Raw genomic sequence first — 13029 nt, 5'->3', positions numbered from 1 at the left:
TACTTGAATGAGGTGAAAGTGGTATTTGAAAGAGGAATCAAGATGACCCCTAGACTTACAAATTGGTTAACTATAATAAGGGTGGTATCAATATGTAGGTATCTCACACATATACACACACAGGGAGAGAAAGGGGAGGCACGGAGATTTAGTCATGCTTAAGGGAAAGTTGATGGAGTAAGAATTGAAATTTTTGTGACAAATTTATCAGACATCTAGGAAGAAAGATAGAGATAATCATTGTAACCACAGTTTGCCCTCAAGTGAGATATCATAGTATCCAGGAAACTATCTTTAGGTACTCCTAAGCATAATGACTTATAAAAAGGTCAATTAATACCTCAAATACAGAAATTGGAAAGATATGTATGGAGATTATGAAGACAGTGGCAATATTAATAAGAAAATAACATTATGCCTAAAATCTTTGGTTTCCTTGATTTCTTTTCCAGACTTTTCTTGGTATTCAGAGCTTGGAACATATACACACATTTCAGCATATAAGGAAAAAATTACTTCATAGACATGCTTTTATTAATTCATATTAGAACCAGAAGTGACCTGGCACAGTAGGTTTTAAAATTGTGTTCCTCCAAAGAGCCAAGATCTAGAATTTGAGTATTTTTCTTCACACCACCAGAGCAATTTGTCCTTATTTCTTTTGCCTAGTGGGATCTTGCATATCTTTTCTTCTACATAGATAAAGAATTAAACTACTAAAATAGATTTGAAAGTTTTCCATTTACTCAATTTCACTCATTTTTCAGACAAGAAAATGCAGTGTGAATAGAAAGTGAATCCAGCATCATACTTAAAGTTAAGTGACTAATAGACAAATAACTCATGTTTTCTAATTTTCAAACTAGAGTTCTTGACATATGACCTAAAATAGTTTTTTCATATATGTGTAAATTTACTAATGTTATTACAGTCATTGTTATCATTTTCATCATATTTTTCCAAACAAAATGAGTCATCCAGTAAAGATAGTATAAACAAAATGCCACAAAGTATAAGTAAGATTTATCTTGGAGAATTATTAAAACACTGATTGGGTTTTGTGTTGTCAGCTACTTTCCATAATAAACCAGTGAATTGCTGATTTAGTCATGTCATAAGTATTAGCTTACACTCCTCTAGCCAAAGAATTAATTACTATAATTTTATTTAATTTCCTCAATTTATTCCAAAACTTGCAATTCTCTATTAGACCTAGCTTGCCTACTGTCTTCATCACAATGTCTTGTCACTCTTTTTCATTTAAAGCTGGTATTTTTTGAGCTGGCATTTAAAACCAGCTCTCATCAATGGAAATAGGGATAAAATAATATCCAAGCCAACTTGCAAATACAGTGTGACTGGGAATATGAAAACTATGAAATTCTGACATGGTAGGATGATCACCGTAGAAGTCTCAGTGCCAAGATTATAATCCTGGTATTTATAACCACCAGCTGAGCAAACTTAAAGAAAGCAGTTAATCTCACTGTCTGTCAGAACCCCCATTCTCAGTGTAACAGGATGATCACTCTCTAAAATTATATTTTGCTCAAAATGAACAAAATTTCATTTTGTGTGTGCCTAGACACTTTCATTCTGGATTTCTCTTTAGTACTTAGTTTGCATGACTGTTAAGGACCTCTAGCATTCCAGGCCATTTTAGCTCATCAAGTATTTACAAATTTCCCAAGACTAACACAACTCTTCCAGTATATAATATCCCCAAATTTTGTTCTGTAAGCATGAATTATTTGGCAAAACAAAACAAAACAACAAAAACAGACTGTCTGTCTATGGTTCAATGCCATGTACTGTTTGGTACAGCACAGGTTTCTGTGGATCAAACTCCTTTCACGAGACTTTATTTAATCTCATTTATTTAAAAATCAACTTGAATTTTATTATTTATTCTACACCATGGAAATACCTTCTTTGAGTTAACACGTTAGATTTTTTTTTAATACAAAAATTTTAAATGTATTTTACCACAGAATAAATTTAGATAGCCTAATAAAAATTACTATAAAAATAATATTACTGATGGACATTTGGGTTGATTCCAAGTCAAATACCGCATGTTCTCACTCATAGGTGGGAATTGAACAATGAGATCAGTTGGACACAGGAAGGGGGACATCACACACCAGGTCCTATTGTGGGGGGTGGCGAGGGATAGCATTAGGTGATATACTTAATATAAATGATGAGTTAATGGGTGCAGCACGCCAACATGGCACATGTATACATATGTAACAAACCTGCATGTTGTGCACATGTACCCTAGAACTTAAAGTATAATAAAAATAATAATAATAATATTACTGTATACTCTTTTTATAAAATATACATACATAGTTATGTGTTTGGTTGTGTCATACACAAGATTAGAGGTCATAGATTTAAATAAGTAACACAGTCATGTGGTACCTAATATTTTAGTCAATGACAGACAAATTATACAATGGTGATCCCATAAGATTATAACAGAGCTAAAAAATTTCTGTTACCTAGTGACATCATAGACTTCCCAATGGGACAAGATGTGGAGGTAGAAGAGAATAGGATTGATAATGTTGATCTAATGCAGGCCTAAAATAATGTGCATATTTAGGTAACAAAAAATTTTGAATAGTAGAAAAAAATTAAAAATGGAAAAAAGTTTAAACAATAAGGGTATAATGAAAGACAATCTTTTTACAGCTGTACCATATGTTTATGTTTTAAGCCAAGTGTTATGAGTCATAAAGTTTTTAAAAAGTTATTGAAATAAAAAGTTACAGTGAGCTAAGGTTAATTTATTATTAAAGAAAGAAAAATATTATTAATTTACTATAGCTTCAGTTTACAGTGTTTATAAAGTCCTTAGTTGTGTACAGTCACTTCCTAGGCCTTCACATTCACCCATGACTCACTCAATTACTCACACAGAGCAACTTCCAGTACCACAGGCTCCGTTCATGCTAAATGCCCTATAAAGGTATACCAGTTTTTCATTCATACCATATTTTTACTGTGCCTTTTCCATGTTTAGATATGTTTAAATGCACAAACACTAACCACATGTTACAGTTACGTGTAATATTTAGTACAGTGACATACTATACAGGTTTTCAGCCTAGGAACAACACACTATACCACATAGCCTAGGTGCATAGTAGGCTATACCATCTAGGATGTTTATGTAAGCACATTCTGTGATGTTCAGACCTCAAAGAAATCTTTTACTGGCACATTTCTCAGAATGTATACTCTTCATTAAGTGACAAATGACTGCATTTTAGAACCTGTGAACCTCGGGATGCCTATTTGCCTTAATATCTGGGAAATTAAAGTTTAATTACTGCTTAATTTAGTCAATCTCAGAAAAAAATTAAACCAGCAATTATTTTACAGTTTATCATTTTCTGTTCTAACACTCTAACATGATAGATTTTATACTCACATTCTTCTAAAAAGAATGTGAGTATAAAAACTGGTTATTCAATGAAAGTGCAGATAATTTTCACAAATCATTCTGTTGAGACATTACATTGCTCAATTATGAACTTACTATGGGCACTTACTACATGAACATTCTTTCTAATTCAATGCATTATGCAATTTATACGATAAAATAAGAGTAAGATTAACAGCATAAGAAAGAAAATAGTCATTCAATAAAATACAATAATTTGGAATCAGAACTAAGACTCTTCAAGGAACTCCTACTGACCAAATATTGGTAATAGTAAGCATTACTTGAAAAAATATGGTTTGTCCTAGGGTCATTTGGACAAAATTAAAATATTAAGAACACTTTGTAGCATTTTCATCACATAATCCTGTGGAGAAATAAGCACCCACACCCTTCTATTTACCAACTCATATTGGCCCCATTAGAAACACTTTTCAGTAGAAGATTTAGGACCAGGTTCAAATTATAAATTAAAATAGCACAGGGAATGGAAATAGATTGTGCAGCCAAACATAAAGATAAATTTTCTCATTATTTGCCTCCCAATGTACATGTGCATGCATTCCTTTAAGAGTCTGAATAGCTTGTAATTTAACATCTATGAACATTTATAAATGCTGTTAGACTATAATGACACATTTCACTCTGAATTATAGCCAATTTATGTATCTGAAATTAAAGAAGCTCAGCTTAAAAAGAAATAATCTCTTGAGTGTTGCAGAGTATATAATAGCTTTTCCAAACATAAAATGAAACAAAGCAAACACATTTACTACAGGAAAGTATAATCAAAACTGTTACATGACATCCAGAATTTTGATTCTATGGTTATTGATCATTGAAAAGCCTGGAATATACCCTTTTTCGGCACAGAATTTAACTAATTTGTTTTCTAGAAATATCACAAGTTTTAAACCCCATGGTTTAATAATTTAATAGTATTTTGTTTGTTTGTCTGTTTTTGTTTTGTCTCAGGAAAGATACCCTTCAAGCCACCAGATGGTATTCAATTAAATAGTTTCTTAGCTTTTATTTTAATTAACCTCAATTAATATTATTGAGCACATTTTCTGAATACTCACCAAATCCAGGAGATTCAAAGAAGAGTTTTGAATGACCTTTTCCCTTTGTGATATAAAGCAGCAAGTTTCCATACAATATGGTAAATGCCATGATGAATGTATGCACAAGGAGAAAACACCAAGGAGGGATTGCTTCACCAAATTAGGAGGTTTAGGGAACAATTTCTGGAAAGGATATTTAGTTGAATATTGAGAAATGACTAGGCTTCCCACGTTAAAAAAGAGATCGGGTCCGGTGCCGTGGCCCACGCCTGTAATCCCTGCACTCTGAGAGGCCGAGGCAGGCGGATTACCTGAGGTCAGGAGTTCGAGACCAGCCTGACCAACAGGGAGAAATCCCGTTTGGACTAATAATACAAAAATAAGCCAAGTGTGGTGGCACATGCCTGTAATCCCAGCTACTCGGGAGGCTGAGGCAGGAGAATCGTTTGAACCTGGGAGGCGGAGGTTGCAGTGAGCCAAGATCACGCCATTGCACTCTAGTGTGGGCAATAAGAGGGAAACTCTGTCTCAAAAAAAATAAAAATAAAAAAGGAGAGAAAGAGATCGGAAAAGTAGAGCATTTCAGAAAAGGAGAACTGACCAATTAAAGAGACTCTCGTGCATTGAGAATGACTGCAAAATGTTTTGATTTACTGGAGAATAAAGATGAATACGAAGATCGTTGAGAGACAAAACCAGATAGAAAGGTAGAAGCCAGACTGTGAAAATCTTGCATGCCATGTTTCAGCTTGGGCGTTTTCTTGAAGTGAATGGAAGATACAAAAGAAATTAAACCCTGGGGATACTAGAAAGATTGTCCTTGAAATAAGGCAGATTTATGATAAAGAAGTGGCTTTGGGACAAAAATCAACAGTAAAGAAAATTAGCTTCTGTCAAGCATGTGGTTAAAAAATCTATTAATTCCATAAATCTACTGATGCTAAAATAAAAAAGTCTGAAAAGTAATTGTAATGGCCATATGATCTTCTTCTACTTGTTATGTAATGATAAAGTTTACCTCTGTGGTTCACATTTGTATAAAATGGCATTTTGACTCCACCGAACCCACTTGAATAGTTCACCAGTGACAGCCAAGATTTAGCATGAATAGACCTTGTATAGAGGTTCATCATTATAATCTATATACTCTGCAGGCTAAAATGAGAGGACCTTATTCTAAAATTTATGGTTGGCTCATATATTTTACGGAGTTAGTCTTGCTCAGCCTCATGAAATCTGGGCTGCGTTTGAGCACTACAGATCCTTAGCAGTTGAACAGTTTTTTGAAAAGTTCAAATTATTGCTGGGCTAGCTATGTCCTCTTGCATAGAGAGAAATCATCAGGAACAGTTCTCTAAATAACAAAGTGTCTCAGGTGTTTGAGTGTTTTCTTGTTCTCACTGAATCTGGAGGCTTAAAATGATTACAATAATTTAGTCTTTCATTTATTTAATCATCCACCCTTTAATTAATTTATTCATTTCACAAATGTAGAAGCTTTCTCTGTTAGACACTTTCCCAGGCACCTAGAATGCAGAGTTGAAAATACAAAATTGCCTTTAAAGTGTCAGCAACTCATTAATAAAATTCTGAACTTTCTTTGCCATTGTTGATACGCAAAGTAGAAAAAAAAAATCTGAAAAATTTTCCAAATATACACAACATGCGGCTATAAGAAAAATCATGAAATTTATAATCTCTCCTTAATAATGTTTACTGATCTTCCTTTTTATTGTCTTTTCTGGACACTCTATTCCAATCTTGCTAGCCCTGCACAAATGAGCCACTGTTATGGCGTCCAGTTTTAGCCACTAGTTTAATACTTCTATTCTGGTACACTGAGAACTCATTTTTTATTCACACTATGAGTGAAGAAGGTTGAAAAACATCTACATAAGCAGAAGATAGAAAAATGCCTGCTATATGCTCAGTATATTACAAAATATATTCACCTATGATATTAAACTTTATATTTATAATCTAATGGGTATGGATTATCATCCAAGCTGATAGATGAAAACAATTAATTTGTCTAAGATGAAATATAAGATTTGTCTAAGATCACCCATATTGAAAATGTCAGACCTTGTATTAAATATGGGTCTTTGTGTTATGGAAGTTTGCCTCTGATGTCAATGACCTCAGTTATTAACTCAAGTATTTTACAGTTTTTAATTTTGATTTGTACATGAATTTCTGAATCCTGATTGGTCATTCTGTTAATGTTCACCCCATAGGCACTGAAAATGGACACTGACCTGAAGTTTTTCTAATTATGTTCAGCAGTTATCGGGAGCCATACAAGTATAAAATATTGGGGCTTGATAGAACCTGTTGTCAAAATAGTGATATTATGGTTGGAAAATACATAAATTTTTAGGAAGCAAGTCGAAGGATTGCAATGCAAACTTACTATTTTATTAAATACACATGCATATAAAGGATTACTCTGCATGAAATACTATACAGCTAAGAACACAAACAGAATTTGTATTCTGTGGAAGGTGTCACAGACAAGTACATTTAGAACTATGTATTTGATAAACATTATCCTCAATCTTCATTTCAGTGCTCTTTCCAGGCTGCCACTGCAATATTCATTTTATCGTCCAATTTTTATTTATGTATTTATTCATTCGAGACAGGGCCTTGTGCTGCTGCCTAGACTGGAGTGCAGTGGCATGATCTTTGCTCACTGCAGCCTCGACCTCCTGGGCTCAAGTGATCCTGCCATTTAGCCTCTCCAGTAACTGGGACTACAGGCGTGTGCCACTATGCCTGTCTAATTTTCTCTTTTTTTTTTTTTTGGAGAGACTGGGTTTTACTATATGGCCCAAACTGGTCTCGAACTCCTGGACCCATGAAATCTGCCAGCCTCGGCCTCCCAAAGTGCTGGGATTATAGTCGTGAGCCACCATGCCTGACTCTTTCAATGTATGGAGAATAGAAAGAAGTTGGCTGGGCATGGTGGCTCACGCTTGTAATCCCACCACTTTGGGAGGCCAAGACAGGCAGATCAAGAGCTCAGGAGTTCAAGACCAGCCTGGCCAACACAGCATAACCCTGTCTTTACTAAAACTACAAAAATTTGCTGAACATAGTGGTGGGCGCCTGTAATCCCAGCTACTCAGGTGGATGAGGCAGGAGAATTGCTTGAACCCAGGAGGCAGAGGTTGCAGTGAGCCGAGATCACACCACTGCACTCTACAGCCTGGATGACAGAGCTAGACTCCACCTCAAAAAAAAAAAAGAAAAAAAAAGTTAAGATGTTTGCCTTATATTACAAAAATGTGTACGTGAAGGAAATCTGTCTAGTCTGAGTTACAGTATTTCCATGCATTCCAGGAAAATGCTTCCTAAAAAGAGTAAAGCTCCAAATTCTGGAAAAATGGCAAAGTGGAAAGCACCAGTAATCTCTCGCTCCATCTAGAACACAATTATATTGGCTGAATTTGTCTGACATAACTAATTTTGGAACTCTGGGGTCTGTGGAAGGATTGCAAATTTCTGGGTAAGATGTATCCCATAAATTGTGGTTAATTTTGGCCAATTTCAGATCTTAGCACAGTAGCAGCTACTCATTCCTCATACCCAGGTCCTGGGCAGGCAGTCATGCGTTCGTTCTAGTATCAGCTTGCATGCAACCATAGGACCCACAGTAAGCAAAAACAACCCTGTCCTCCAAATACAGGGGATCTGTGCTCTAACCTCTAATTGCTGCTTCTAGTCACAGAGATGCAGACAAAAAGTTGTTGAAACTCCTTTTTTTCTTGGAAGCCCTTTCCCTTGGCTGAAGTGGCTTCCTTTGGATTTAAAAGGACATTTATTTCCCTTCTTTTTTTACCCTTCCTGGAGCCAGACATTAAAGACAAGAATATTCAAAAACAACAGTATGTATGGAAGAAATTAGAAAGTGATCACTTATACCCAGGGTCAGAAAAAGTGCTGGCTCAGAAAAGATCTGAGAAAATGTGAAAAGACCTTAAGTTTACACTTCAACTTGATTCTTAGCGCAGAGAAAACCTACAACAATTAAAAAAGGAATAAACAATTTTTTTAAAAAAAACAGAAATCCTGGGGAAAGTAGAAAAATCTGATTTCAAGATTTGCCACCCATTAAACTCAAATGCACAGTTTTTTGAAAGAAAAACAAAAGACATGAAAGAAACAGGAAAGTAGGGCCCATAAAAGGAAAAAAATCAGTAAAAGCTATTTCTGGAAAAAGATCTGATGGCAGGCTTACTAGAGAAAGACTTTCAACAACTTTCTAAAAGATGCTGAGATAACTAAAGAAAGATGTGGAGACAGTCAAGAAAACGATGTATGAACAACATGGAAATTCTAATAAAAAGATAGAAAACATAAAAAGAAATGAAAAAGAAACTGTGGAGCTAAAAATTACAGTAAGCGAAATAAAATGAAAAAAATGTACTAGGACCTGAAGGTCAATAATATATTATTCAACATAATATTGAAATCCAAGGAACAGAAGGAGAAAAAAATGAAGGAAAGTGAGCAGAGCCTAAGAAACCTGTGGAATACCATCATGAGAACCAACATACTTACTGTCTCATTGTAGAAATTTCAGAAGAAAAGAGAAAAAAAAAGAAAAAGAATAATAGCTGAAAATCTTCTAAATTTCACTGTAAATATCCAAAGAGCTCAATGAATTTCCAGTAAGGTGAATTCAAAGACACAAACTGAGATATAGTGTAATCAAGCTTTTGAGAGACAAAGAGAATCTTGAAAGCAGCAGTTTAGAAAAGTGATTCATCACGTACAAAAGATCATTAGTAACATTATTGTTATTGATTAGTCGATTTCCTAATAGAAAATTTGGAGGTTACAAGGCAGTGGGCCAATGTGATCAAAGTGCTAAAAGAAAAAAAAATCACCCAAGATTCTTACATGTAAGAAAACTGTCCTTCAAAAGTAAGAGAAAACTTAAGACCATCCCAGATATACAAAAGCTGACTAAGTTTGTTATCCCAAGAAGTGTTCAAAGATGTCCTGCAAGGTAAAATGAGAAGACATTAGACATAGTGTGATGATAACCCTCAGCCATGTGAAAAAATAAAAATCTTAATAATGATAAATACATGGACAATTATAAAAGGTAGCATTACTACAACAATACTTTATAACTCTATTTTTTTGTTTTCTACATGATTTAAAGGATTAATTCATTAAAAAAACTAAAAGCTAGTATATTATAACTTTAATTTGTAACTCTATTTTGTTTATTACATAATTGAAGAGGCTAATCAGTTTAAAATAGTTATTTGGGGTTATTTTGGCACACAGTGTACAAAGATGTAAGTTTGTGATATTAGCAACGAAAAAGGGTAGAAATAGATCTGTAAAGGAGGAGAATTTTGTATTTTATTAGAGTTAAGCTTTTATAAACTTAAAGCGTTATAATTTTAGGTTATCAAATGTAAGCTCCATGTTAAACACAAGAAATTAATTGTAAAATATGTACAAATGAAACTAAGATATGAATGTATACATTTCACTACAAAAAATAAACTAAACACACACACACACAGAAATGCAGAAAACGAGGGACAAAAAGAGCTATGAAGTTCGGACATAGTGGCTCGCGCCTGTAATCTCAGCACTTTGGGAGGCCGAGGCAGGTAGATCACTTGGGGTCAGGAGTTTGAGACCAGCCTGGCCAACATGGTGAAACCCTGTCTCTACTAAAAATACAAAAAATAGCTGACTGTGGTGGCAGGTGCCTGTAATCCCAGCTACTTGGAAGGCTGAGGCAGGCGGAGGTTGCAGTGAGCCGAGATCGGGCCACTGCACTTCAGACTGGGCAACAGAGGGAAATTCCATCTCAAAAAAAAAACAAAAAAGGTATGAGGCATATAGGAAACAAGTAGCAAAATTAAAAAAGGAAAAGTAAGTCCCTCCTTATCAATAATTATTTCAAATGCAAATGAGTTAAACTCTCTAGTTAAAAAACAGAAATTGGTAGAAAGCATTAACAAAACAAAACAAAAACATGATCCAACTATATGGTATGTATAGCAGGCTTTACTTTAGTTGTGTAGTTATGTAGTTAAAGCTTTACTAGTTTTTCATTTTTTTCTTTACTTTTCCTTCTTTTCTTTCTACTTCTTTCTACCTTCCTTTTTTTGGATGTCTGCTGTTAGTGGTTTGGAATTACTGACTTCTTCAGCTTCAAGTTTAGGTATATGAATTAGAAGGAAAACCTGGAGAACTCACCATTTTATTCCTTGGGCAACCCTGCAATCCCTAGCTAATTTACTGTTCTTCTCTCCACATTTCAAAATCCTGTGTTTGTTTTATGTACGATGCTCAGGTCTTTAGTTGTAAAATTTGTTTGGAAAATATTTTGGATAGATTTACTTTTGCTGTTACTTGACTTATAATTAAATTTGTAGATATGTTATTAGAAATTACCACTGGACTGGTTTTCAAATGTTTAAATATTATACAATGGACATATTCAGATAAATTTCAATTCCAAGATCATATACAATCAACATTTTGTGGGGGGAACATCATCAGAATGGGACTGCAGATTAGTACATGCATTCAATAGTTCATTCAACACAAAAGTGCAGAGCATCTCTTCTGTTCTGGAAGAGGAAAGGATGAAGGTTCAGAGATAAAAGAAAACACTGGAAGTGTAGGCGTGTAGACATGGAGATTTTCAATGCAATGCATTCATCAGTATCATAGGGGTAAACACAAGGTATTCTGAGAATTTGTAGTTTCTGTACATAACTATGATGTAGAAGTGGCAGTTACTGAGAAAGAAAAGAGTATGTTTCTTCCAAATGAGGCATCTAAACTCAATTTGAAATGTGAATTATTGAAGCATAAAGGAGAATTCAAGGAGGAGACTGCAGAAACAAAGAAGTAACATGAGCATAGGTATGAAATATCAATTAATCTAAAAATTGAAGCTGTTTGGCAGGAATGAAACTTAGGTTGAAAGTGGTAAGTAAAAAATGAATGCTATTATGTACAATGTTAATAAATTAAGATCAATAATTAAAAGCAATAGGTAGACTTTTGAAATTATTCTATTCAAAACCATTTCTACCCATATTTTCATAGAACAGTTCATACTATGAAACCATACATAGAATAGTTCATACATATTATAGCTCATAATTACTAAGAGATTACTAAGTCAATTTAATGAGTATAAATCAGTATCAGTATGTATGGGAATACTGGAAATCCACATGCAAAATAAAAGGAAGAAAGAAGAAGCAGAAGCAGAAGCAGAAGCAGAAGCAGAAGCAGAAGCAGAAGAAGGAGGAGGAGGAGGAGGAGGAGGAAAGAAGAAGAAGAAGAGGAAGAGGAAGAGGAAGAAGAAGAAGAAACCTTTCCTTACACAACTACAAAAAGTAACTCAAAATCAATCAAATACCTAAATACAAGTGCTAAAATTATAAAACTCTTAGAAGAAAATATGGGGTAAAATCTTCCTTGCATTGGATTTAGCAATGATTCCTTGGATATGACAACAAATGCAGAGGCAGCAGAACTTATTATCTGTGGCTCTAAGAAGAGGAAAGGAGAAAAAAGGAAAAAAATAGATTAGGTAGACTATGTCAAAATATAAAACTTCTGTGCCTCAAAGATTACAGAGTGAAAAAGTAACTCATGAAACAGAAGAAAATAATTGCCAATTATGTAAGCGGTAAGAGTTTCATATTCTATATAAAGAACTATATGTGTGTGAACTTTTCTTTTATCAACAATCCTTCTGTCCTTTTTAGAACAAAAATTCAACTTCGCATTGGGGAAACTACATACCCTATTAATTGCATTCTTATTCGGAATATTAAATGTGGTGTTCCAACTTGCAATTAAGAGGTCAAACCCTATGTGTCAGTGATCTCCATCACCACCCTCAGGTTGGATGATTTTCTAGAAAGACTCACAGAACTCAATAAAGCTTTTATATTCATAGACATGATTTGTCACAGTGAAAGGATCTAGATTAAATTAGAGTAGGTAATAGGTGCATAAAACAATACAGGAAGGTCCGAGCACAAGGTTATAATTGATGGTCAATCACACAGGCATGGTGCATCTTGTGTAACTGACCTTAGCTATTAAGTCCACAGCCATCCTCTAGAGGTCAAAATGATATAGCCTGGTCCAGGAGCCTCAGATGAATATCTGAATAGGTACTCAGCATGTATGACATTGTTAGCACAAACTCTCTGGTGTGACCCAATATCTTAGGTATACAAAAACACTTCTATCAAATAGGCCATTCATTCCAAGGGCTCAAAGTTTATCTCCAAGGAGCTAGTTGAGGGCAAGACCTTTCTTTCAAATGCACAAAATTTGAAAACTTCATGTTTGCTGATGTAAAATTGTACTACATAGCTAGTAACATATATTGCGGTACTCAGTACAAAGTGAAAATGTGGGACCCCTTCATCAAGAAGCAGGAAATCATTGCCATTACAGGAAGTAAATATAAACCTTTTTATTTTCTCTATTGTCTCACAC

This window comes from Chlorocebus sabaeus, chromosome 14, assembly GCF_047675955.1.
Source record: "Chlorocebus sabaeus isolate Y175 chromosome 14, mChlSab1.0.hap1, whole genome shotgun sequence".
NCBI lineage: Eukaryota > Metazoa > Chordata > Mammalia > Primates > Cercopithecidae > Chlorocebus > Chlorocebus sabaeus.
The sequence above is the reverse complement of the archived record's forward strand: the minus strand, read 5'-3'. Positions refer to the sequence as shown.